Source organism: Mobula birostris, chromosome 19, assembly GCF_030028105.1.
Source record: "Mobula birostris isolate sMobBir1 chromosome 19, sMobBir1.hap1, whole genome shotgun sequence".
NCBI classification, from domain to species: Eukaryota; Metazoa; Chordata; class Chondrichthyes; order Myliobatiformes; family Myliobatidae; genus Mobula; species Mobula birostris.
The window spans coordinates 19,877,305-19,903,702 of record NC_092388.1 but is presented as its reverse complement, the minus strand read 5'-3'; the positions used below and the strand labels follow the sequence as shown (position 1 = coordinate 19,903,702).

At 42.4% G+C, this 26,398-nt stretch overlaps 1 protein-coding gene across 1 annotated transcript in view; it reads left to right on the top strand.

The window, feature by feature from the left end:
* Window positions 1-483: 483 nt before the first annotated feature.
* The window catches only part of LOC140212463 (progressive ankylosis protein homolog B-like), a 163,753-nt gene continuing 137,838 nt past the window's right edge, over window positions 484-26,398 (top strand). Inside the window, exons 1-3 of the mRNA XM_072283297.1 lie at window positions 484-582; window positions 21,360-21,422; window positions 22,559-22,680. The gene's annotated coding sequence lies outside the window, so the exon portion shown is untranslated. The remainder of the gene's footprint in view (window positions 583-21,359; window positions 21,423-22,558; window positions 22,681-26,398) is intronic.

Genomic DNA, 26,398 nt, shown 5'->3' with positions numbered 1-26,398 from the left:
TTACAGTGACAAAGTAACCCAACAGCCAGTGGCTCTTGCAAAGAGGAAAGAAGGTCATGAGGGGAAACCGGTCACAGGGAGACCACACATGAACATCATTCTTTTATCATAGATCCGTAAAAGAGTTTATTCCCAACTCTTCGCTTGGCGATACGTCTCTGCTCAAATCAACAGAAAGAGTGACTATTTATGTAATGCCTCTCTTAACCTTTGTGACATTTTAAGTAATTTACAGTCACGAAATGCCTTTGAAGCGTAAACCCTTTTTAGCGAGGCCACTCTAAGCTGCCGCTCTAGCCACTTATTAATCTCCTCAAAAGCTCGGCACTCTAACGGTGAATGCGTGCCAGTTCTAGAGGCCAAATCTCTAATTCACCAGATGCTGATTATGGAGGTGCCGCCCAACATAATCTGCAATTTATGGGTAAGGCAAGCAGCCCTTGTGGTCGGACCGTAAGGTGTGACGTGCACAGTGTGAGACACAGAGAGAGCAAGCTGACAGTGTCATTTTTCACCAGTTTCCACATTACCACTCCAGTGCATCCAGAGAACGAAAGAAGCTGCAGACCAGGAATTGAAAAGGTATTGTACATTCCTGGTGATATAGGGCTTTGGCAAGTCCTGAGCAAAGCTGCCGTCTAATTAAACACCGGTCATGAAGGAAGGCAACCAGTCCTCTTCAAATTAAACAAAGAGCTGTTCACCACCCGGTGTATGATAGTGAGATAGCAGTCTGTCAGTGTCGCTGCTCAGCTGACCTTCACATGTATTAGTGACCAGGCAGCTCTTTCTGATCACTGTCGACAATACCAAGCCTTAGAATTCTTCCTGCAACCACAGTCATGAACCTGGATGCACAGTTAAGCACTTAAGGCTGGTGTGACATTGTGTGCGGGATTCACTGACAAAGGATCAAACTTGCAGGATAAAAGGTTGTAGCTCCAAGCGCTCGGATTTCCATCAGCTTCTGGTTTTAAATCCTAGCAGCTGAGTGCCCTCCCCTGAAACTAAGTAAACGTGACCATCAGGCAGTGAGATGAAGGTGCAGAGCTCTTTGTTATTTTAAGTCTGTAGTAGCAGTGCGATCGCTGGAGCCGGGTATGATGTTCTCCTAAGGGGTTGTCTATTGGTGGGTTCTCAGGTGGTTATTTGGAGGGGGGAGTCTAGGATCCACCTACATCGGTGCAGGGTGGCCAAGAGTAAGTGGTGGCTGTGGTTAGTGGTTGGGTCTTTCAGTTGTCCAGGCTTTTCTTTCGCAGATACCACTTGTTCTCTATGGCTTAACAGAGATCACTCCCATGTACCTCTGGAACGGGTCTCCCCTAGGAGTATCTATTGAGTGCAGTGGCTTTAATGATGGGATTTTATCATTAGATAAATGGTGCATGTTACGAATGGGAAAAAGGACACCTCTCAGCAAGCTATCCTGCTGGTACTTTATACTTTATTGTCGCCAAACAATTGATACTAGAACGTACAATCATCACAGCGATATTTGATTCTGCGCTTCACACTCCCTGGATTACAAATATTAAATATTAAAAATAGTAAAAATTAGTTAATATTAAAAAATTAAATTATAAATCATAAATAGAAAATAGAAAAATGGAAAGTAAGGTAGTGCAAAAAAAACGAGAGGCAGGTCCAGATATTTGGAGGGTACGGCCCAGATCTGGGTCAGGATCCGTTCAGCAGTCTTATCACAGTTGGAAAGAAGCTGTTCGCAAATCTGTCCGTACGAGTTTTCAAGCTCCTGAGCCTTCTCCTGGAGGGAAGGGGGACACAAAGTGTGTTGGCTGGGTGGGTCGTGTACGTTGAACAGGTCGGGGGCAGCATGGTAGCTGCCCCCGACCAGTGCTTTACAGTGCCCAGCAATCAGGGTTCAATTCCTATTGCCCCCGTAAGGAATTTGTACGTTCTCCCCGTAACCGCGTGGGTTCCCTCCGGGTGCTCTGGTTTCCTCCCACAGTCCAAAGACGTACCAGTTGCTGGGTTAATTTGTCATTGTAAGTTGTCCCGTGATTAGGCTAGGTCTGAATCAGTGGGTTGCTGTGCGGTGTGGCTCAAAGGGCCGGAAGGGCCTATTCCACGCAATATTTTAATAAATAAGTAAGTAAATGATTCTTGATGAGATTGGGGGCAAGTCCTCATGGGCTGTTAATGTCATTCAATGGCAGAGATGGTGCAAAAATGCCCTGCAGTATGCACAATCACTCCCTCCAGTGGCTGAATGGTGATCATAGGTGACTTGCTGGTCTTCTGATCTAGCACGTAATCTAGCCTCGCATTCCTGTGCAGTGCTGAGGAACTGCTACACCGTCAGGGCTTTTTCAGGTATTTCCATCCACATCCCCAGGCCTCTTCACCTTCCACAGCCTTCTCCCTGTGATCTTCTATCCTCTGCCGTAAAAATCCTCCCCAAAGTTCTTCCACTGGAGATCATGGAGGAAAGGCCTTTGTGTATGTTTATGGCCTTATAGACATGAGAAAATAGCACCCTGGAAATCATGTACTGTACCTCTGTCAACCATGAGCTGGGATGTGCCCCACTGTCAATCATGGGCCAAGGAGATGACATGGCCATGTGCATTGGGTAGAAAACTTGTTTGGAAAGTTCAATGCAGAAGGCACAATGCAGCTGATAACCATAATGAACCAGAGTAATGTTCCCCTACATCGAGGTGCCTGATCTATAGTCAGGAATCTCTGTCACTGTTTATCAGTGGGATTTTCCCTCTCCCCAAATTGGCATCAACCTGCTCTCTCTGTTCTCACAGAGATTTTTGCCTTCTTGAGACCTCCAATATCACTCCAATTGTGCGCGTTGGCAGCTTTGCTCACAGAAGTCTGGTCAGAAACGTCATCCCACCCAGCTCCCTGGTCTTAGAGGCATTCCCGGAGGTTTTTGTTGGGATGACGAAGAGGGCTGTTGGGGCACATTTGCCCCCATTGAGAAAACACCAGTTTGCCAAGTCTGAAGTTCCCACCAGGTAACAACTCTGCCCACGGAGGAGTATCTCAAGGAGGGCCCCTGCAGGTTTTGCCGTGGTGCACAGTGTGGCTGAGGCATCCAAGCCTAAGCCTCACACTTATTTCACTGCTGCTCCTGCCAGGGTGTAAGATCTGCATCCAGATGAGGGGTTCCTGCAACATCCAGTTCCTTCTGAAACACAGTCTCCACTCGAGGTCTTGTGCACCAATGAATGCCTCATTGGACTATGAGCGACTTCCTTCTGCAGGGTGGGGAAACACCTATGGGGAATTATGGATACAAATTAAAACTGTTGAGATAAGATATTTAAGACTTTCAATGCAAACCTTTTTAAGAATGATGATCGTTCACTTGTTGCTGTCCACAAGCACGGATGGGCATTGTGTGCAATCGTGTGAGCTCAGATAGGATTCCACCATTATGTGGAGATGAGGTGCCCATATCCTTATTTTCCACATTTCACCACATTGTGTTATCTCCAAGAAGTGGATGGCAGTTCTAAAGTAATACTTGCAATATGCCAGGAGGTGCTGCAACTGAAGTAGAGTTATGTAGAGTTATGTTCATGCATGTCTTGATAGTGCCCATTCAGTGTAATTGGTGGAGAAACCCAAAGTTCAAAGTTCAAAGTGAATTTATTATAAAAGTACATATATGTCACCATATACAACCCTGACATGAATTTTCTTGCAGGCATTCAAGAAACACAATAGACCATAAGACCATAAGATATAGGAGCAGAAGTAGGCCATTCAGCCCATGGAGTCTTCAACAGTATCTATTAAAAACATAGATGGCCAATCGATGCCTGCTCACATTATGAGTAACTTCCTTCAACAGTACTCAGTCTTGCCAAGTGGATAAACACCTGTGCAAAAGGCAACAAAGTGTACAAATACAAAAAGAAAAATAAATAATAACAAATACATAAATAATATTGAGAACATTCGTTGTAGAGCCCCTGAAAGTGAGTCCATAGGTTGTGGAGTCAGTTCAGTAAATGAGATAGATAAAAGAATAAATAACCCAAAAATGAGACATCAATGCTACAATCAAGATAAAGTCTTTGTTGAATATAATGCCGCAAATTAACACAGTTCCCATTGCCGGTGATTTCCACATTGGTTTCCTGTTACTCAGAAAATTGAAGTGTGTCTATGAACTCAGAATCCAAATGTTCAAATAAGCTGAAAGTTTCTTAAAGTATTTGCATAGATGATAATGCAGTGGTATCTAATGCTGAACATGAGAAAGTAATGGGAAACATAGAACCTACTGATAGCTGTTAAAAATAGAACAACTTATTAGTAATAATCCCTGTGTTCTAAAGAATGGCTAAACTGGTCTAAATTTGCATGATAGCTGTTTAAGATCCCCATTGTAACGCAGAGTAAATAATTGACTTCTTTTGCCGAACCGATACCACATTATTATTGCTCCTCAATCGTACGCTTTGATCTGTTTTTGCATATCTTGTGTTTCAGGCCTGGACAGCACAGGATCTGACAAGGTTGGGGCAGTTTACATACCAGTCAGCTCTTTTTTCACTATTTTTGTCGAACATGATGAAATTAATTAAATTTAACCAAATGCCTGAATAAATAGCAACACACATAAAAGTTGCTGGTGAACGCAGCAGGCCAGGCAGCATCTCTAGGAAGAGGTACAGTCGATGTTTCGGGCTTAGACCCTTCATCAGGACTAACTGAAAGAAGAGCTAGTAAGAGATTTGAAAGTGGGAGGGGGAGGGGGAGAATAAATATTCAGTTTTGAAAATGTATTATCCCTTTAATACTGCAGTAAATTCCTCAGTGTGCCTACTGGAGGTGTAGTGGCATCTGCATCAGACTTCGAATCCTGGGCTCAAATACAGCCATCTCCTTGTACACTTTCCATCCATGCTGGAATCGAACTAGCAACTCAGCCTCATAAAACAGACAAGTGCAAAAGAAATGGCAAGGTTGCCACCTGATGCGCCAGTGAGGCGCAGGAGGATAAAAAAAACCTCACCATTTAGACAATTTGCCCCCAATAGGAATATGACCAAGATATAACAAAAATAAAGTTGCCTGCTGCAAAAAGCTGCACGCTACAAAGTGTTTTCCCAGATAAACAAAGAAACTGGCATGTACATTTTGAATCCACGCATTAAAATCCCCTTGGCCTGTCAAACAAATATTAACTGGAACAATACCATATCATAATTAGAATCCAAATCTTTCAAAGGACACTCAAAGGGTGAAGAGGTGACACAGTAGCATTAATGCTATTACAACTTCAAAGACCCAGGTTCAATTCACACCGCTCTCTGTAAGGCATTGGAAGGTAGGTTCTCCCAGTGACTGCATAGGGTGCTCTGGTTTACTGTGCCTATGGACTGCTCTTCATCAAATTATGGTATTGCTTTGCACTGCTGTAACTATATGTCATAATTATGTGGCTCTGTCAGTGTTAGTCTTTGGTTTGACCTGCTTTCTGTGATATCACTCCGGAGAAACATTGCATCCTTTCTTAATGCATGCATGCATTTCTAAATGACAATAAAAGAGGACTAAGTGTTCTCATAATCTAAATATTGAAAGGCCTGGAAGAGCGGATGTGAAGAGGATGTTTCCAGTTGTGGGGGAGTCTAGGTCGAGAGGGCACAATCTCAGAGTTGAGGGATGTCCGTTTAGAACAGAGATGAGGAGGAATTTCTTTAGCTAGAGAGTAGTGAATCTGTGGGATTCATTGCCTCAGACGGCTGTGGCAGCTAAGTCATTGAGTATATTTAGAGCAGAGGTTGATAGGTTCTTGATTAGTCAGGGCATCAAAGGTTATGGAGAGAAGGCAAGAGAATGGGGTTGAGAGGGACGATAAATCAGCTTTCAGAGACTGCGGAGAAGACTCGATGAACCAAATGGCCTAATTCTGTTCTGATGTCTTATGGTCTAAATATAGTCATGTTAATTGATTTTTATAAAAGAATCTAAAATGCACATAATAACAGATGGTTCCTGAAGAAGGACTCAGCCCAAAAATGTCAACAGTTTATTCATTTTCATAGATGTTGCCTGATCTGCTGAGTTTCTCCAGCATTTTGTGTAAGTTGCTTTGGATTTTCAGCATCTGCAGACTTTCTCATGTACATAATAATGGATTATTGCACAGAACTTTTCAAAATAATAGTGTTCCTTAATACTTCGTGCAGATCTTATCAAGTCTCAGGTTGCCACTGGTCCCATCATGGAGTCGTAGACATTCAGTAGTCTGCAAGGTCAAAGTATTAAAAACATTGTTAAAATGTTTTAAGATTGTTGAAAAAGTTGAAACATTTAAGGCATTAGAAAACAATGAAAATCAATTAAATGTATTAAGTACGTAAGTTCAGTGAGTGCTAACCTCTAATGAAAACTATTGCATTTTTTGTTCAAGAGCTTTTCACAGACTGACTCTTGAACTTTTAATAGGCATTTTTGCAGACTAAAGAGTACTTTATCACAGGAAAACTCCTTAAAAGACCGGCCATTGTGAAGTCAGAAAGTGTTCACAAACTACAGATATTAATAAAAGAAAACTGATTTAATATATTATTCAATTTGACCAGTCACTGGTTTTCATATTCTCTGTGATCCTTGCAGTGAAACAATGTCTCCTGATTTAAACTTGAGGATTCACCAGTTAGAGTTGTCTGATCTTGACTCTTATCAGTAATATTACACATTGATTCAATTAGTTGCAGGATTCAGGAATGCTTGGGTTGGGTTGTTCTCTGACCTTGGCAATCCATTTGCAAATGTTTCATCACCGTGTAGAGAGGACGTCATCGGTGAATTTGAGCCCCTCTCGATCTTCATGCCTACGAAGTAGACAACACACCAACCACTGAGCACCTTCATTCTACCTGCCAAAACAGGTAGTTTATCCTGATGGCCATCCATTTTAGTTCAACATCACATTTCCATTCCAACATGTTGGTCCATGGCCTCCTCTACGGACACAATGGGGCCTCCTCAAAATAAGGCTCAACACCTCAGATTCCATCTGGGAGCCCCCAACTTGACGGCATGAATATTGATTATTCTAATTTATGGTAATTTCTCTCTCCCTTCTCTCTTTTTCCAATCCCCAACTGACATTCTTCTCACCCCTCCCCTTCTGCTCACCTGCCCATCACTTCCCTCAAGCGCCCATCCTCCTTCCCTCTCCCCCATGTTCCACTCTCCTCTCCTATCAGATTCCTTCTTCTTCAGCCCTTTACCTCTTCAACCTATCACCTCCCAGCTTCTTACTTCAACACTCCTCCCCCGTACACCCACTTTCTCCCTCACCTGGCTTCACCTATCGCCTGCTAATTTGTACAAGTTCATTGTCATCCGACTGTACATATATTAGATTATTAGATTAGATTATGAGGACACTCAGTCCTCGTTTATTGTCATTTAGAAATGCATGCATTAAAAAATGATACAATGTTCCTCCGGAAAGATATCACAGAAACACAGGACAAACCAAGACTAAAACTGACAAAACCACATAATTATAAAATATAGTTACAACAGTGCAAAGCAATACTGTATTTTGATAAAGAGCAAACCATGGGCACGGTTAAAAAAAAGTCTCAAGTCCCAACAGCCCCATCATCTCACGCAGACGGTAGAAGGGAGAAACTCTCCCTGCCATGAAACTCCAAGCACCGCAAACTTGCTGATGCTTTGGAAGCACCCGACTGCAGCCGACTCTGAGTCCGTCCGAAAACTTCGAGCCTCCAACCAGCCCTCCGACACTGAGCACCGAGCACCATCTCTGCCGAGCGCTTTGACCCCATCCCGGCCGCTGAGCAACAAGCAAAGCAGAGGACTCGGGGCCTTCCCCTCCGGAGATTCTGGATCACACAGTAGCAGCGGCAGCGAAACAGGCATTTCAGAAGTTTCACCAGATGTTCCTCCATGCTCTTACGTCTGTCTCCATCACATCGGGATTGTACACGGCACCCTACTTGACAGACAACAGATATCATTCACCAGAGCGGCCACTGCGAGCTGTGTTGTGCCGCCATCTTCTCCTCCCATATACAACCAAATGAAACAATGTTCCTCTGGGACATTGTGCACCCACAAACGTATATCAGATACGGCACATAAAACAAAATATTACCACAAATAAGTTAATAAAATATAATCCAAAGTGCCTGTAGTGCGCAGCACAGGTAAACAGTAAACAGTACAGTAAATACTAAACAACTCACCCTCCTAGTGGCTAGATCTCAGTGGTGGCAGGGTATTCATTAGTCTCACAACCTGAGGGAAGAAGTCATTAGCCAATCTGGCAGACTCGTCCTGAGGCCCCTTTAGCTCCTTCCTGATAGTAGTGGGTCAAGGAGATTGTGAGATGGGTGGTAGGGATCTTCAACAACGCCTCAGGCTCTTCAGCTACAACACTCCCAGTAAATGTCACAAACAGGGGAGAGGGAGAGTCCAGTGATCCTCTCGGTGGTTTTTATTGTCCCCTGTAGGATCTTGCAGTCCGATGTCTTGCTACTTCTGTACCATATAATGATGCAGCCAGACAGGACATTCTTGATGGTGCTCCTTAAGAAATTTGTTAGAATGGGGGCGTGGAGCCATGCCCACCTCAGTCTCCTCAGAAAGTATTGCTGCTGCTGTGCATTCTTGACCAATGAGGAGGTGCTGTGGGTCCAGGTTAGATTCTCCATTATGTGCACACCGAAGAACTTGGTGCTCTTCACTCTTTCCAAGGCAGAGTCATTAATGTGCAAAAGAGAGTGGTTAACCTGCACATTTCAGAAGTCCACAATCATCTCTTTTGTCTTGTCCAGCCCTGTGAGGCGCCAATGCTCAGCATGATGAAGCTTGAGATGTTGCCTCCGACTCAGACTGACTACAATCTTTCCGTCAAGAAGTCCAAGGTCCAGTTACAGAGAGGGGTGTTGAGTCACAACAAGAAAAATTTACCAACCAGCCTCTGAGAGATGATTGTGTTAAATGCCGAGCTGAAGCTGATGAACAACATCCTGGCATATGAGGCATTGCTTTATCAGTGGGACAGGATGGAGAGGAGGGCCAAGGCTATGGCGTCATCAGTGGACTAGTTTGAGCTGTAGTCAAACTGGAGAGCATCCAATGCAGTTGGAAGATAGGATTTTATCCGATCAATTAAGAGCCAAACAAAGCTCTTCATGCTTGTTGAAGTCAGTGCCACTGGACAGTAATAATTTAGGCCACAATTTAGGCCCATTCTCTTGGGCACCAGAATGATGGTAGCTGCCTTGAAGCCTGAGGGACAGTGAACTATTGCTTTGTTAGCTGGGCTGTACAATTCCTCAGCACATGACCTGCCTTCCCCATCACCATATTCTGCCTTCTTCCCCCATTCTTTCTAGTTCTGATGAAATGTCTCAGCCCAAAATATCAACTCTTTTTTTTCGCTCTATAGTTGCTGCCTGACCTGCTGAGTTCCCTCAGCAATTGTATGTATTGTTCTGGGTTTCCAGCACCTGCAGGATCTCTCGTGTTTATGAATGTAGCATTTCCTGGGTTTTTTTTAATCTTGTTTTGTTTTTCCTGCACTGACAAAACGATGCAAATACAAAATAAATGTAATTCTCCATTCTAGTCACTAACTATAATGTATGGAATGATCACCATGGTGTTTCACAGTGAAAACTTCCATCTGTGAAGAAACCAGGAATAGTTTTGACTAACTTTTTTGGCTTTAGGCAAGCACGTTGAGGAGTTATGTCCTTTTTACTAAACAATTGCACACAAAATGCTGGAGGAACTCAGCAGGTCAGTTAGCCTCTATGGAGGGAAATAAACAGTCAATGTTTCATGCCAAAACCTTTCAGAGGTTCTTTGCCTGAAACATCGACTGTTTACTCTATTCCATAGGTGCTGCCTGACCTGCTGAGCTCCTCAAACATATTATCTTGGCCCGAAATGTTGACTGGTTATTCCCTGCCTGACCTGCCGTGTTCCTCCAGCATTTCATGTGTGTTGCTCAAGATTTCCAGCATCTACAGAACCTCTTGTGCCTCTCATTAGTTGCAGTGGTTGGCTTTCATTGCAAGATTATATATAATTTGCACCAGTCCTAACCATGCACTTCAGGCTTTCCTTTAGAACCATAGCCTTTACTACTGCTATAGGACTGGAAGTTTCTGTTACACTTGTACCATTCATTGGATAAAATTATTCAGCCTTTTAAGCAATTTTCATAGATATTACAATTTTGCATGCCCATGTTAAACTGCCCCAGCAGCTGCTCAATTCTAAATAAAATATCCTTTGTCACAGTCTGCATGTGCTTGGTAAATCATGTTTTAAGATTATTTCTGAGCTATTACAAGTCTATACTTTAGTTGTTCTCCAACTTGGTTAATCTTACTAGCTTTAAAATGCTATTGTTATAAAAATGTCATTGTCATAAAAGTGGTTGCACTTGATGCTGTTAACTATGGGAAGCTTCACAGCACAAAAGTAGTCTTGAAGTACAACTACTGTTGTGTGGAGTTGGAAATGTGTACATTATAAGCTCCAACAAACTAAAATATGAGAAGTGACAACTTGCTCTATTTTGTTGTGTTGAATAAATGTGTCCATCTCTGTTTTAAGGACCTTAGCTTAGATATTCCTGAAACAGCCAAGGTGACTACGTTCTTACGTCTTGAATGAATGGTTGTGAGTAAAAAAAATCCTACTTTCCTGCTCATGATACAGAAACTATGAACCGCATTGAATTGTTATTTGTAACTCTTCAACTTGTTTCTTGGGAAGTGAACTTCAGATGTTCTGGGCTCAGTTGTTCCCAATTACCTGCTGGATCCTTGATCCTTTCCACATGAAAATCAGCTGATGATTTGCAACAAATATTCTGGTCTCTCCCTGAGAAGAATAGATAATGAATGTTGAGACTTTTCCCCAGAATCTGCCTTTGCGTATTTTTCTTGGGTCCTAAATATCTTAGATCAGGATAACACTACTCCTACTGCTCTGTTTCCCCCTGCTACCAGATTAAGTGGACATTAAATCATGAAAACCTCAAGCAACACACACAAAATGCTGGTGGAATGCAGCAGGCCAGGCAGCAGCTATAGAAAGAGGTACAGTCGACGTTTCGGGCTGAGACCCTTTGTCAGGACTGGGCGAAGAGTCTCAGCCCAAAACGCCAACTGTTCTTCTTCCTATGGATGCTGCCTGGCCTGCTGCGTTCCACCAGCATTTTGTGTGTGTTGCTTGAATTTCCAGCATCTGCAGATTTCCTCGTGTTTGCACAATCAATTCTTGTATGTTTCACATACTGGCAATAAAGCAATTCTGATTTTGATTCAGACCTGGTATAATGTAGAACTTAATTCAAATCAGCAGGTAATCCCTTTATCCTAAATTGCCACTCCATTCGGCAAGTGAATGTACATTAGCCAATTTAATCAATAGATTCTTGATGAGTCAGGGCATGGAGGGATGTGGGGAGGAGGCAGGAGACTGGGACTGAGAGGAAGATTCGATCATCCATGATGAAATGGCAGAGCAGACTCAATGGGCCAAATGGCCGAATTCTGCTCCTAAATCTTATGGTCTTAAGATCTTATAAACAATTTTGAGAAGTTTGCATAATATAGGCTTATAATCAGTGATGATAGTGTTACAATCAGTGTGTTTAATCATTATATTTGGTATAATTTATCCTTTATAATCAAGTTCAAGTTTAATTGTCATTCAGCGTACATGAATACCCGCGAATACAGCCAAAGGTGCCGAAGATGGTGGAGAAGATGTTGACGCGACGCAGCGCGCGTAGCCTCTCCGGTGAAATGATATCATATTTGTAAGTAGGATGCCATGCACAATTCTGATTTGATGGAGACAGACGTGAAAAGTAGAGGAACATCCGGAGAAACATCTGAAATGCCCGGTTCGCTGCCGCTGCTACTGTGCGATCGAGAATCTCTGGAGGGAAGGCCCCAAAATCCCCGGCTTTGCCTGCTGTTGGCGACCGGGGCTGAGGTTGAAACGTTCGGCAGAGATGGTGCTCGGTACTCGGTGTCAGAGGGCTGATCAGAGCTCTAAGTTTTCGGATGACTCAGAGTCGGACTGTGGTTGAGCATGGCAGGGAGAGTTTTCTTCCTTCTCCCGTCTGCGTGAGATGTGGGACTTCCGAGAGACTTTGAACTTTTTTACTGTGCCATGGCCTCTTCTTCATCAAGTTATGGTATTGTTGCACTATTGTAACTATATGTTATAATTATGTGGTTTTTGTTAGTTTTTCAGTCTTGGTCTGTCCTGTGTTTCTGTGATATCACACCGGAGGAATATTGTGTCATTTTTTAATGTATGCATTACTAAATGACAATAAAAGGGGACTGTGTGTCCTCATAATCTAATCTAATCTAACCTAAACAAAACAGCGCTATTCTGGGGCAAGGTGCAAAACACAGTACCAACAGTCACACACAATGCAAGGTACATACAGCACATATAAGATATCAGTAAAATACAGTCACACACAAAAAATATTTTGTCCAAGATCCTGAGTCATGGATGCTCCCAGAAATCTGCAGTCGAACACAATAAGGCTTGTCTTCTGCTGAGTGAACACTGGGGGGGCAGTACTGACTCCAGCTTGGATGCCACACCACACCGCCTCTGGTGGAGCACACCAACTCCAATGCCCCTCTCCTGGATGGCTATAAACAGGCGATGCCACGGCTTGAGGCCATGGCCAAGGCCTCACAGCTCCCCCTCTGTCCACCTCTGCCATCCACCAATAAATCTGTTATTCAGACTTACAGCATTCCACATTAGCAATGTCCAACAGGGACTTGCGATCACAAGAAAAGTGACCAAGATGATCAATCCGTTGTTAGACAGCACACTGCCCCTTGTGCACCGATCCTCTCTGACACAACAGCAGCACATCACGATCCACACCAAGTCCAGCTCCTTCAGGTTCTCTGTAACGAACAACCCACTGATAGAGCAGACCTGCAGTATTTTAAGTTCTTAACGTCCAGCAGGGTCTTGTTATCATAAAATACATTTAGAAAGAACAATAACACCTTTGGCTGACCCCGTAGAAGCTGTTACGATTGAATGCACCATCATCTTACCAGAAAGTGGAATGGCGAAGTCATTTGAGTTAAAATGTAGCAAATGGAATTCAATGTCATGAAACTTGAAGTGATACTTTTCAATATTTAAAAGATACTGAATAGCTGACTTTGGTAAAACGAGAATTTAGAATATGGGCTTCAAAGAACTTTGGACAACATCATTATGGACATGGTAACAGGACATTGAAGAAATCTCTGCGTGATTCAATGTTGGACTGGTTTCAGAGAGAAAATGTCTTACAAATTTGAACTGCTCATTTTTCCAAAGAAGTAACTAATTTTGCGTGTGTGTGTGTGTGTACCCACACGCTTGTTGGGGATGGGTGGGCAGATGAACTGCTGGGTACATTATAAGTGGATTTTCAGAAAGCATTTCAGAAGTCACCACACAAATGATGGTGACATTAAAGACTCACAATGCTACATCTGTAGCCTCACCTCCTCCATTACCACCACACAGTCCTTCCAGGTGAGGCAACACTTCACCTGCAGGTCTGCCGGGGTTATCTACTGTGTCTCATGCGCCTCGTGTGGCCCCCTCTACATTGGTGAGACCCGGCATCGATTGGGAGACCACTTCGTTGGGCAACTTTGCTCTGTCCACTACAACAGGTGGGATTTACCAGGGACCACTCTTTTTAATTTGACTTCCCATCCACATTCCGACATGTCAGTCCATGGCCTCCTCTGCTGCCACAATGAGGCCACTCTCAGGTTGGAGGAGCAACGCCTCATTTTCTGTCTGTGTAGCCTCAAAACTGACAGCATGTACATTTATTTCTCAAGCTTCTCATAATTTCTCCAACCTCCCCCTTCTCTCCTTTTCCATTCTTACCCCTTCCTTTCTCCTCACCTGCACATCACCTCTCCCTGGTGCCCCTCCACCTCACATGGGTCACTCTCCTCTCCTATCTGATTCCTTCTTCCTCACTTCCCAGATTCTCTCTTTATCTCCCTTCCTACACCCACCCACCTTCCCCCTCACCTGGTCTCACCTATCACCTACCAGCTTGTATCCTTCCAGCACCCCCATCTCCCTATTCTGGATTCTTCCCCCTTCCTTTCCAGTCCCGATGAAGGGTTGCGGCCCGAAATATCGACTGTTTATTCCTCTCCGTAGATGCTGCCCGACCTGCTGAGTTCCTCCAGCATTTTGTGTGTTGCTCAGGATTCAGAGTTCATAGGGATGGGGGAAATTGGGGGAGTTCACAGAGTTCACAGGTCAGCTTAAGGATGTTTATCACACAATGGGAAGAGCTGTATGCATTACTTCTGCTTTTGTCCGTTATTATACTCTTAGCAACTCACTTTGAAATACCCTGAAAACAAAGTGTCACATTAATTTTTATGTCAAGGATGTAAGTAGACAGAAACTGGATCTTTCTGAGTCCTTTAAGATAGAGGATGAAAGTCATGCATCCGCTTGCTACCCCTATTCCTCTGCTAAAATTGGGCAGGGCCATTTTTAGAGGTTATGGTAAATGATAATAATATATACAAGAAATTCTGCAGATGCTGGAAATCCAGAGTAACATGCAGAAAATGCTGGAGGAGCTCAGCAGGTCAGGCAGCATCAGAGGAGGGGAATGAAGAGTTGGGCTGAGACAAATTGTTGGCTCTTTATTACTTTCCATGGTGTTACTATTAATGACAATAAAAGATTGTTTTATGCCTTTATGTGAAACTGCATTTTGATGATTATTCAGTGATCTAAGCAGATTCCATTAGCGAAGAAAATCAACAAAGGCTGCTGTGGATTACTTCCTTTGAGTTCATGTTCAGGCTCTCTCCAATCGCCACACAACTGTGCCACCTGAGATTTAGATAAACTTACCCAACATTTGTCTATTTAAAGTGGATAGTCTTCTGCAATATGGCAAGTAACGGCTGCTCGGACAAGTGTAAATCTATTCTGAGGCCAAGGATAAGGGCCTGCAGAACATGATGCTAATTATCCTGAGAACACGATGCTAATTATCTGATCAACAATTAGATATAACCAACTTTTAATGTAAAAGCTCAGAAATTTTACTTAAGTATAAAACTTTGTACGTATTTTTAAATATACGTAACACTGAAAATTTTGGTAGGATTTAAATCAAAATAAAATATTGGAACTTTAGCCGGCCCGTGGTGCAGTAGCTTCCACACTGGACTTTGAGGTGAGTGGTCCTGGGTTTGAATCCAGCCAGCTCCTTACACGCTTTCCATCTGTGCTGGGTTGAGTGTCAAGTTAGCAACTCAGAACCGTAAAAAACAGACAAATGCTAGGGGAACAGCAAAGGTTGCCTCCCGATGCGCCAGAATGTGCAGGGAGGAACAACAACTACAAGCATTAGAACTGCTGCTTCAAATTGAATCTAAAGAAATAATCTAAATTTAGGCACCGGAGCATAGGACTCACACCACCAAGTTCAGGAACAATTATTATTCCTCAACAATCAGGCTCTTGAACCAAAGGGGTTATTTTCACGCAACTTCACTTGCCTCATCATTGAAATGTTCCCACAACCTATGGGCTCACCTTCAAGAACTCCTCATCTTATGTTTTTGATATTTATTTATTTATTATTAGTTTATGTGTTTGCACATTTTGTTATCTTTTGCACACTGGTTAAACATCCAAGTTGGTGCAGTCTTTCATTGATTCTATTATAGTTATTATTCTATTATGGATTTATTAAGTACGCCCATAAGAAAATGAATCACAGGGTTGTATATGATGATGTATTTGTATGACTAATAAACTTACTTTGAACTTTTATATTATATCCAAAAGAAAAGGACTTTAGTTACAGGAGAGCATATATGGGCCGTACAATTCATTCTAAGCAGAGTGTGCATTATAGAATACTGCACACTCTGGTAGAGTACTAATGTTTCTAAATTTGCTGATTACATCAAAATAAAATGCACAGTTTACCCTTTAGAAGATTAAATGAGACAGGAATCTGATAAAACGTTAATGAATCAATATTGCATACAATTACACTAATGATATGTAATGAAATAATGCATATGGAAACCATGGCTCAGCGCTAAGGAGGAACATAACATTTATAAGAACCAGAACCAATAAATCAGTAGTTGGAAGTTGATAACACTGTTATCAGAAGCCCAGTGAATCAATTGTGTGTTATCTCAAGGAGTATGTACCTACTGTTTGTCACGTACCCCGTGACAGGAATAAAGAACCAGCAGAAATAGAAAACACTTTGCAGTCCAGTATTGCTATTAACTAATAATATTTATTAGTAACTATGCAATACAGTAATATAAATGTAGATAAATCAAACAGGTTAGCAATGATTATATATATAAGTGAGCATATCAGTAAGTGTGGAAATATATGTATGAAAAACCAAGCTTCTTTAAGTCTGGGGTAAAGTCTTATGATGATGAGTAAAGTTCAGTTCGTGGTATTGAGTTGAATAGTGATGGAGAGAGAGAGAGAGGGAGAGATTTGAGTCTTCAGGTGAGCTGACGCTGTTGATCTTCTCGTTGTCCTTCGAAATCCTTTAAAAGTCACCAACTGTGACTTTAGCAAAGGGGACTAGTTTTCTGTGGTGGAGCTATCTCCCAGGCGAGGGTGGACACATGGACAACTCCCCACCAGTCAACCCCTTTCCTCTTTTCACCGCAAGAACAATTGATCGATCTGCCTGATCGATCCTCCAAAACCCACTTTTTCTGCGGGCACAACAATGCTCATTCAGTGTCCAAACATGTGTCTGAGGTCTATCATCTGACCTCCCATTTTATCTTCCCGTGCTGAGCATCAACTGTCACTCAAATAACTCCTCCTTCCTCTCTCCGTGAAGAAATGCAAGCAGGCAAAAGTCCTTGAGAAGTGTCAACAACCTGCCAAAAATCATAACATCGAGTGTCCATTAAATAATGCTGCCTTCGGTCACCATAGCAACTTACGAGCTGCTCGGTGCTGTCTCCACTTCAGCAGAAATCCAAAAGTTAACCAGTTCTTTCTCGTTCCTTAAAGTGACAGTCCAACAGTTAGTCTTCGTCTCTCTCTCTCTCTCTCTCTCTCTTTTCAAAACAAGATATCGGTGGTAAATAACTCTCCCTCTCTTTCTTCAAAAGCACAGTTAAGAGGGATAATCAAGGACAGTTCATAGAGGTAATTCACGACCCCGTCACACTGTTAAAGTGTAAACTGGCTGATGCTAAAGCCTACATTATGGACTGGTGCTTGCAGGAATTCTGATAGCTCTTCTGTCACTTCTTAAAGAAGTTTATACTGTATGTACAAATTGTACCTCATTGCTACCACCTGGAAGGAGGTACAGAAGCCGAAAGGTACACGTTCAACAATTCAGGAACAGCTGCTTTCCCTCTGCCATCCGATTTCTGAATGGGCAGTGAACCCATGAACACTACCTCACTACTTTTTTATTTCCTATTTTTTGCTCTACTTAACTTCATTTAACTAGTTATATATTTACTGTAATTCACAGTTTTTTCCTCTGTTATCATGTATTGCATAGCACTGCTGCTGCAGCATTAACCAATTTCACGACATGTGCTGGGACAGTATATTAAACCTGATTCTGATTCTGACTACTTGAACAGAACAGGTTGGACTTTCCCACAGCTGTGCATCGCCGGATTTTACTTGCATCATGTCTGTTATAGACTGACAAAGATTGATTGCTATGATAAGTTACTTTCTGTCTGGTGATTTCTGAAGTGATACAGGGCAAGCTAAAAGAATTTAGGCTTTTATAAGACATAAGACGTAGGAGAACAATTAGGCCATTCAGCCCACCGAGTCTGCTCCACAATCATTTATCATTTAGAAGTTCCTACATTCTAATGTAAATGAGGCCCTAACTACAATTTCATGCTTTGGACATTGGCTTCAATTTAGATTGAGATGCTGATTCAGTCTCCATATTCATTCATTCTCCTCAGTACAAACATCTGCAACTCTCACCTTGGAGGGTACATAACAACAATTAAGTAAGTTATCATTGTTTTCTGGTCTCGAGTATAGTCCTATAGCAGAGTAACATTTTACCCAACAATTCCGCCCAGGGCAACCATGACTCTGGTCAGCTCTTGTTGTACCTCCTTTAGTATAGGGAACAAAGCTGCGTTAGTTGCAGTACTCTGTGAAAGTCTTAGGCACATATATACAACTAGGGGGCCTAAGATTTTTACACAGCACTGTAGTAATTTTATGTATGACACTGTAGTGCTGATGCAAAAAAAAAAAACAAATTTCATGACATATGTGAGTGATGATAAACCTGATACTGATCTGGGTCTCTATTGTGGACTGAGAGTGGGAAGAGGGCAGGGAAAGGAAAATCATGGTTGGGAAAAGGGGAAAGGAGAGGGGAGGGAACAGGAAATGCTGGAAAGACATTCTGTAATGATCAATAAACAAATTGTTTGAAATCAAATGACGTTGCTTGTTGTCTCAAAGCTGGGTGTGTCTGCACTCACGCAACCCCCACCCCGGCATTCCTTCTCTGCCACCCGTCTCACACCCCACCGACAGTGCTCCATCTTTGCCACTCCCAATCGCCTTTGCTCCCACCAGATTTACAATCTCACCCTCCACTCCAAGTTGACAAATAAGACCATAAGATATAGGAGCAGAATTGGGCCATTCAGCCCATTGAGTCTGTTCTGCCATTTCATCATGGCCAATCACGGATCCCACTCAACCCCATACATCTGCCTTCTCACCGTATCCTTTGATGCCCTGACCGATCAGGAAACTATCAACGTCCACGGACTTGGCCTTCACTTCAGTCTGTGGCAGAGCATTCCACAGATTCACTACTCTCTGACTAAAAAAAAATTCCTCCTTACCTCTTGATGCTCTATCAATTACTCCAAAAGACTGGAAGTAGAGTAAATACTGAAAGGCTTTTATTAGCAGTAAAGTGTGACCTCCACCATGCTGAGTATCTGCCCCTGGACTGAGAGGAGGAGCAGTGGCACAATTGCCTTTATTCAGGGGTCTGTGGGAGGAGTCACAGGTGCAGTCAGCAGAGGGGCGTGTCCAGGCAGATAACCCAGTTACAACATATATGGTTTACCACACCTCTGTTCTAAATGTTGCCCCTCAATTTTGAGGCAGTGTCCTCTAGTTCTGGGTACCTCCACCATAGGAAACATCCTCTCCACATCCACCTTACCTAGTCCTTTCAACATTCCGTAGGTTTCAATGAGATCCCCACGCATTATTCTAAATTCCAGTGTGTACAGGCTCAAAGCTGCCAAACGCTCCTCATATGTTAACCCTTTCATCCTTTGTTCCCAGAATCATCCTTGTGAACCTCCTCTGGACTCTTTCCAATGACAGCATATCCTTTCTGAGATATGGGGCCCAAAACTGTTGACTCCAAATGCGGCCTAACTAGTGTCTTATAAAGCCTGAGCATTACCTTCTTGCTTTTATATTCTATTCCCCTTGAAATAAATGCCAACATTGCATTTCTCTTCTTTACCACAGTCTCAACCTGTAAATTAACTTTCTGGGAGTCTTGCCTGAGGACCCCTAAGTCCCTCTGCACCTCTGATGTTTGAATTTTCTCCCCATTTAGATAATAGTCTGCACTGTTGTTCCTTTTACCAAAATGCATTATCATACATTTCCCAACCCTGTATTCCAACTGCCACTTTTTTGCCCATTTTTCCAATTTGTCTAAGTCCTGCTGCAATCGCATTGCTTCCTCAGCACTACCTACTCCTCCACCTATCTTCGTATCATCCTCAAACTTTGCCACAAAGCCATCAATTCCATCCTCTAAATCATTGACGATGATTAACGGTCCCAATACAGACCCCTGATGAACACCACCAGTTACTGGCAGTCAACCAGAAAAGGCCCAATTTATTCCCACTCATTGCCTCTATCATGCCAATATTTTTCATGTAATACCATAGGATTTTATCTTTTTAAGCATCCTCATGTGTGGCACCTTATCAAGTGCCTTCTGAAAATACAGTACTGTGCAAAAGTACTATACTATATATTTATATCTCAGACTTTAGCTCAATGATATGCTTTAGCGACTCCAACTCTGGATTTTTCCTTGGGGTTTACTCCTGAAGCCTTTCCCGTGAGTGGATATAGCTGCAGGGCAGTGGAGGTTTGAGATCAGAGTTCTCCTTCTCCCTCATGAGCTGCCAACCATGGCTGAGGAGCCCCATCTGTATGAAGCAACTGGTTTTAAGGCACTAGTTACCCGCTCTTGCCCCTTTTCCTGTCTGTAGAAAAGGTTCCACTGGACTTAGTAGCTAAGCCGCCCATGAAGGCCTGGAATTGGTTGTCAGGGGTTATTTGAGAGGTATGCCATTGGGAGCACTTAATAGGTAGAGGGAGCTTATCCCCACTGCCTACCCTGGCAATGAGCACCTTAAGCAATCATCAAAACCTCACAGTTCTGTAAAAAAAACCAACTTCTTCTTATTCTCCAATTCCTTTTTAACAACGTAGACCATAACATTTACTTCCCCAAGTGCTTCTTACAAACACTCAGGGGCCACTTTATCAGGTACACCTGCACACCTGATCATTAATGCAAATACCTAATCAAACAATCGTGTGGCAGTGACTCAATGCATAAAAGAGGTTAAGTTGTTATTCATATCAAACATCAGAAAGGTGAAGAAATGTGATCTAAGTGATCTTGCTTCCAAATGAGCTCAGTGCGTACTATGCTCGCGTCAAAACGTAAAGGGATCATCATGAACTCCCCCAATGCCCGATGATCCTATGATTTCAATCTCTGAGTTTACCGTGTAAGCAGCTTTCAGCAGGGTTAACCCACAAAAGGTATCTGGCCAACTACCAAAGACCCGTGCTGATCATCTACCTGAAGTGTTCAATAAGGTCTTTAACCTCTCACCGGTAGTCTGAGATACCCAACTGTTTTTTTTTGTAATTTATATTTTATCGAAGTTCATCATCAAACAAACATTTCCATAATATGTACTTCAGATACTGTACATATCATATAATCATAATTGTCACAAATCTCCACATAATATTTATCTGAGGTACTGTATACACTTATAGAAAGGAGAGGAAAGAAAGAATGATTGAAAGAAGAAAGCTATGTACAAAGTAGGGGGTGATCTTTTTTTTAACAATATATTCATTGACTTGTGAGGATAAGATCAGGCCTATGAGGTGTTATGTAGTTAAACCATTTTTCCCAGTATGAATCAAATTGTTCCAACTTATGATTAACTGATGCTGTTATCTTCTCCATTTTGTAGATATCCATTGTAATTTCCATCCATACATTTAAAGTCGGGCTCTCCTGTGATAACCATTTCCTGGTAAGGGTCTTTTTACCAGCCGCCAGCAGTATATTCATTAAATATTTATCTTTTTTCAACCATTCCTGAGGTTTATACCCAAAATATATTGTATTACTCTCTAAGGGTATTTCACATTTAAAGGTGTCTTGTAGGGCATTATGTATCCCACTCCAATAGTCTTTGATAACAGGGCATTCCCAGAAAATATGATAATAGTTTGCATTTTGATTTCCACTATTTCTCCAGCAAACAGGGAGGTTACTATCATAATGGGATTTCTGAGAGGGCGTAATAAAATATCTTATCAAGTTTTTCCACCCGAACTCCCTCCATTTCTGTGAACTGGTACATTTCCATTGATACCTCCATATTATTGTCCATTCTTCCTCAGATATTATTATCCCTCCTTCCTTCTCCCATTTTGTTCTAATGTATGAAGTCGAATGTGTTTTAAGATTTGACAAACCCTTACACATGCTTGAAATGATTCTACTACCGTTATCTGAATTATATGTTTTTCTAAATAGCTAAATCAGCCATGTACTTGCCTTGGTTGCATTTTTAACCATCCTATTAACATACTGTCGCATCTGTAAATACCGGTAAAAGTCTTGTTTTTCTAATAAGTGTTTCTCTTTGAGCATTTCAAGGCTGAACAGTGTTCCTTCTTTCATTAAATTGCAAATAGCTGTTATTCCTTTAGCTGTCCAGTCCTTAAATCTAGCATCTAGTTTATTCGGCGTAAAATCCAAGTCATATGCACACCATTTAAGAATTGCAATGTCTCTCTCTAGTTTATATTATTTTATAATAGTTTTCCATATTTTAAGAGTCCATTTCACCCATGGGTTATCTATAGTATTTATGTAACTTTGTAGGTTGTTATCAGCCAAAATTACCTGTATAGGGATGGAAAGTATCCTCTCCTCAATGTTTTTCCATTGAGCGTCATATGATGGGTTGCACCAGCATATCACAGATCTCAACTGTGCTGCAAAATAATAATCTCTAAGAGAAGGTAGGCCCCATCCCCCCTTTTCCTTGGCTAATTGCAAAGTTTTGAGACGAACCCTCGGCCTTTTACCTTGCCATATATATCTTGATTACATCTTGTTTCATTCATTGAATTGATTTTGGTTGATCTCTATTGGTAGAGGATACCTAAATACTTCAAGCAAGCTTCACTTATATTGGAGTCCAAGAAGAACGTGGTAATCTGCCTCAATGACTGTCGTCCAGTAGCACTTACATCAATGGTGATGAGGTGTTTTGAGAGGTTAGTGATGAAACATATCAACTCCTGCTTGAGGAGTGACTTTGATCCGCTCCATTTTGCCAACTGGTGCAATAGGCCCACAGCAGGTTCCATCTCATTTGCTCTTCACTCAACCCTGGAACATCTGGACAGCAAAGATGCATTCGTCCGGATGCTCTTTATCAACTACACCTTGGCATTCAATACTACCATCCTTTCAATACTAATTGATAAGCTTCTGGACCTCGGCCTCAATACCTTCTTGTGCAACTGGATCCTTGATTTCCTTTCTTGCAGACCCCAGTCATTTTGAATTGGCAACAACATCTCCTCCACAATCTCCATCAGAACAGATGCACCACAAGGCTGTGTGCTTAGCTCCCGCTCTACTCACTTTACACTTATGATTGTGTGGCTAAGCATAGTTCCAATGCCATTTTCACGTTTGCCGACAACACCTCTGTTGTAGCCTGAATTAAAGGTGGTGACGAATCAGCATATGGGAGGGAGGTTGACTGAGTGGTGCCACAACAATGACCTCTTACTCAATGTAATCAAGACCAAGGAGCAGATTATTGACTTCAGGAGGAGCAAACCTCCTGAGTATATTGACTGGCTACATCACAGCCTGTTATGGAAACACCATTGCCCTTGAAGGAAAATACTACACAAAGTAACATATATGGCCCAGTCCACCATGGGTAAAGCCCTCCCACTATTCTGCCCATGGAGCATTATTGCAGGAAAGCAGTACCCATCATCAGGAACACCACCACCCTGGCCATACACTGTCCTCACTGCTGCCACCAGGAAGCAGGTACAGGAGCCTCTGGACTCACCCGCCAGGCTCAAGAACAATTATTATCCCTCAACCATCAGGCTCCTGACCAAAAGGGTTAACTTCATTCTACTTCACCTGCCCCACCACTGAAATATTCCCACAATCTATGGACTCACTTTCAAGGACTCTTCATCTAATATTCTCTATATTTATCCTTCATTTATTTATTATCATTTTTTTTCTTTTTGTATCTATTTGCACATTTTGTTGTCTTTTGCTCACTGGTTGAATGCCCAGCTGGTGTGGTCTTTCATTGATACTATTATGGTTTTATTCTATTATGGATTTATTGAGTATGCCTGCAAGAAAATCAATCTCAGGTCTGTATATGGTGACATGTATATACTTTGAAAATAAATTTACTTTGAACTTTGGAATGATTGTTGGTGCCAGACAGAGTGGCTTGAGTATCTCAGAAACTGCTGATCTCCCAGGGTTTTCATGCACGGCAGTCTCTAGAGATTTTGGAGGATCATGTAAAAACAAAGAAAAGTACAGTGTGTTACAGTGCTGTGGGTGAAAATGATTTGTTGATGAGAGGTTGGAGAATGCCCAGACTGTTTCATGATGACAGGAAGGCAACAGTAACTCAAATATTCTCATTTAACAGCAATGTTGTGCAGAAGAGCACCCTTGAATGTACAACATGTCAAACCTTGAAGGGGATGAGCGATGCCTACAGAAGACCACATGAGTGTATACACATGTCACTGCACCACTAATTGGATTCACCTGTCACATGTCAGATCTCTGTCCACTGCTTAACCTAACCTTTTTATACCGATGCTGTCTATCTCCCCTCCTTTCCAGTCAGAGTAAAGGATTTCAATGCAAAATGGCAACTATCCATTTCTCTACATAGATGTTGTGTGACCTGCTGAGTTTCTCCAGCATTTTTTGTGTTGCTCCAGATCCCCAGCGCCTCCAACTTTCATGTCTGCCAATATAGGGCAGCTGCAATTTAGGACAACTCTTAAAGAGCAAAAATTAATCGTAAGAATAGCTGGGATCCCTTCGTTTACTTAGGAATAGTTACTTATGTTTACTTACTTAATTGGAATAGGAGACTGTTGCTGAACAGATTCTAACCAGCATCAGATGCATAAAATTGTGTGGTCATTAGACACTACAACACATTTAGAGTGAACATTTTTTAAACACCATCGGTTGCTTGTGCCTGTTTATTTAAAGTGATTTTTGTCACTAATAGTTGATGAAAAATAAACAGTAAGACAATTCTGAACTGTTTTGCTCACTGCAGTTTCAAGTATTCAAGCTTGCTGGTGCCAGAAATGGCCAGAAGTGAAAATGAAACAATTTTACTACTTCAACAAGTTAGGACCTATGAAGAATTTGAATGTATCAGCAATCATCTTGAATTTTACAATGAAAATGAAGATTTGGAGGATACAATCATTGATAGCATTATAGTATGATCTACACTAGGTGGCTGCACTGATTTTGTTAATGTACAATCGAAAGAGTGTGTACATTGGACGAATTCCTCCATTGATAACTATTAGGAACTAATACACCGTGTAATAGTAGTTTTGATAGTGCTCTAAGTTGCTCTGCACTTCATTTAAATACATAATTTGTTACTCAGTTAAACAGCAGTTTGTCTTTTTTATAAAAATCAGAAAATCTGCAAATGCTGTAAATCAAAGTAATACACACAAAATACTGGAGGAACTCAGAAAGCCAGGCAGTATCTATGGAAAAAAGTACCATCAACATTTCAGGCTGTGGTCCTTCATCAGGAAAAAAGAAATTAATAGTCAAAGTAAGAATGTGGGGGGAGGAGAGGAAGAGTTACAAGGGGGTGATAGGTGAAACCGGGAGAGGGGGAGGGGTGAAGTAAAGAGCTTGGAAGTCGACTGCTTAAAGAGATTAAGGGGTGGAAAAGGGGGAATCTGATAGGAGAGGACAGAATGCCAAGGGAGAAGGGGAAGGGGGAGGAGCACCAGAGGGAGGTGATGGGCAGGTAAGGAAATAAATTTGAGAGATGGAAATGGGAATGAGGAATGGTGAAGGAGTGAGGTGGAAGCAATTACTAGAAGTTCAAGAAATTGATGTTCATTTACAATTGGAGGGCAGCAGGGATCACAGTGGAAGAGGGTTTTATAACTTTTTAACTGTTTCCACAAAACTTTAAACACAAAATAATCTGCAGATGCTGGGGTCAAAGCAACACTCACAACACGCTGGAGGAACTCAGCAGGTCGGGCAGCATCCGCGGAAAAGATCAGTCGACGTTTCGGGCCGGAACCCTTCGTCAGGACTGTAGGGGGAAGGGGCAGAGGCCCTATAAATAAGGTGGGGGGAGGGTGGGAAGGAGACGGCTGGTAGGTTCCAGGTGAAAAACAAGTAAGGGGAAAGATAAAGGGGTGGGGAAAGGGAGGCAGGGAGGTGATAGACAGGAAAGGTGAAGAAATAATAGGGAAAAACACAATGGGTAGTAGAAGGAGGCGGAACCAAGAGGGAGGTAGTAGGTAGCTGGGGGAGGGGGGCCCTATCCCTATGTCACTCTTCCCCCTCCCCCAGCTGCCTACCATCTCCCTCTTGGTTCCGCCTCCTTCTACTACCCATTGTGTTTTCCCCTATTCTTTCTTCACCTTTCCTGTCTATCACCTCCCTGCCTCCCTTTCCCCACCCCTTTATCTTTCCCCTTACTTGTTTTTCACCTGGAACCTACCAGCCGTCTCCTTCCCACCCTCCCCCCACCTTATTTATAGGGCCTCTGCCCCTTCCCCCTACAGTCCTGACGAAGGGTTCCGGCCCGAAACGTCGACTGATCTTTTCCGCGGATGCTGCCCGACCTGCTGAGTTCCTCCAGCGTGTTGTGAGTGTTTCCATGAAACTTTAGCTAATTGGGGCAGGCACTTGCTTTGCACAAAA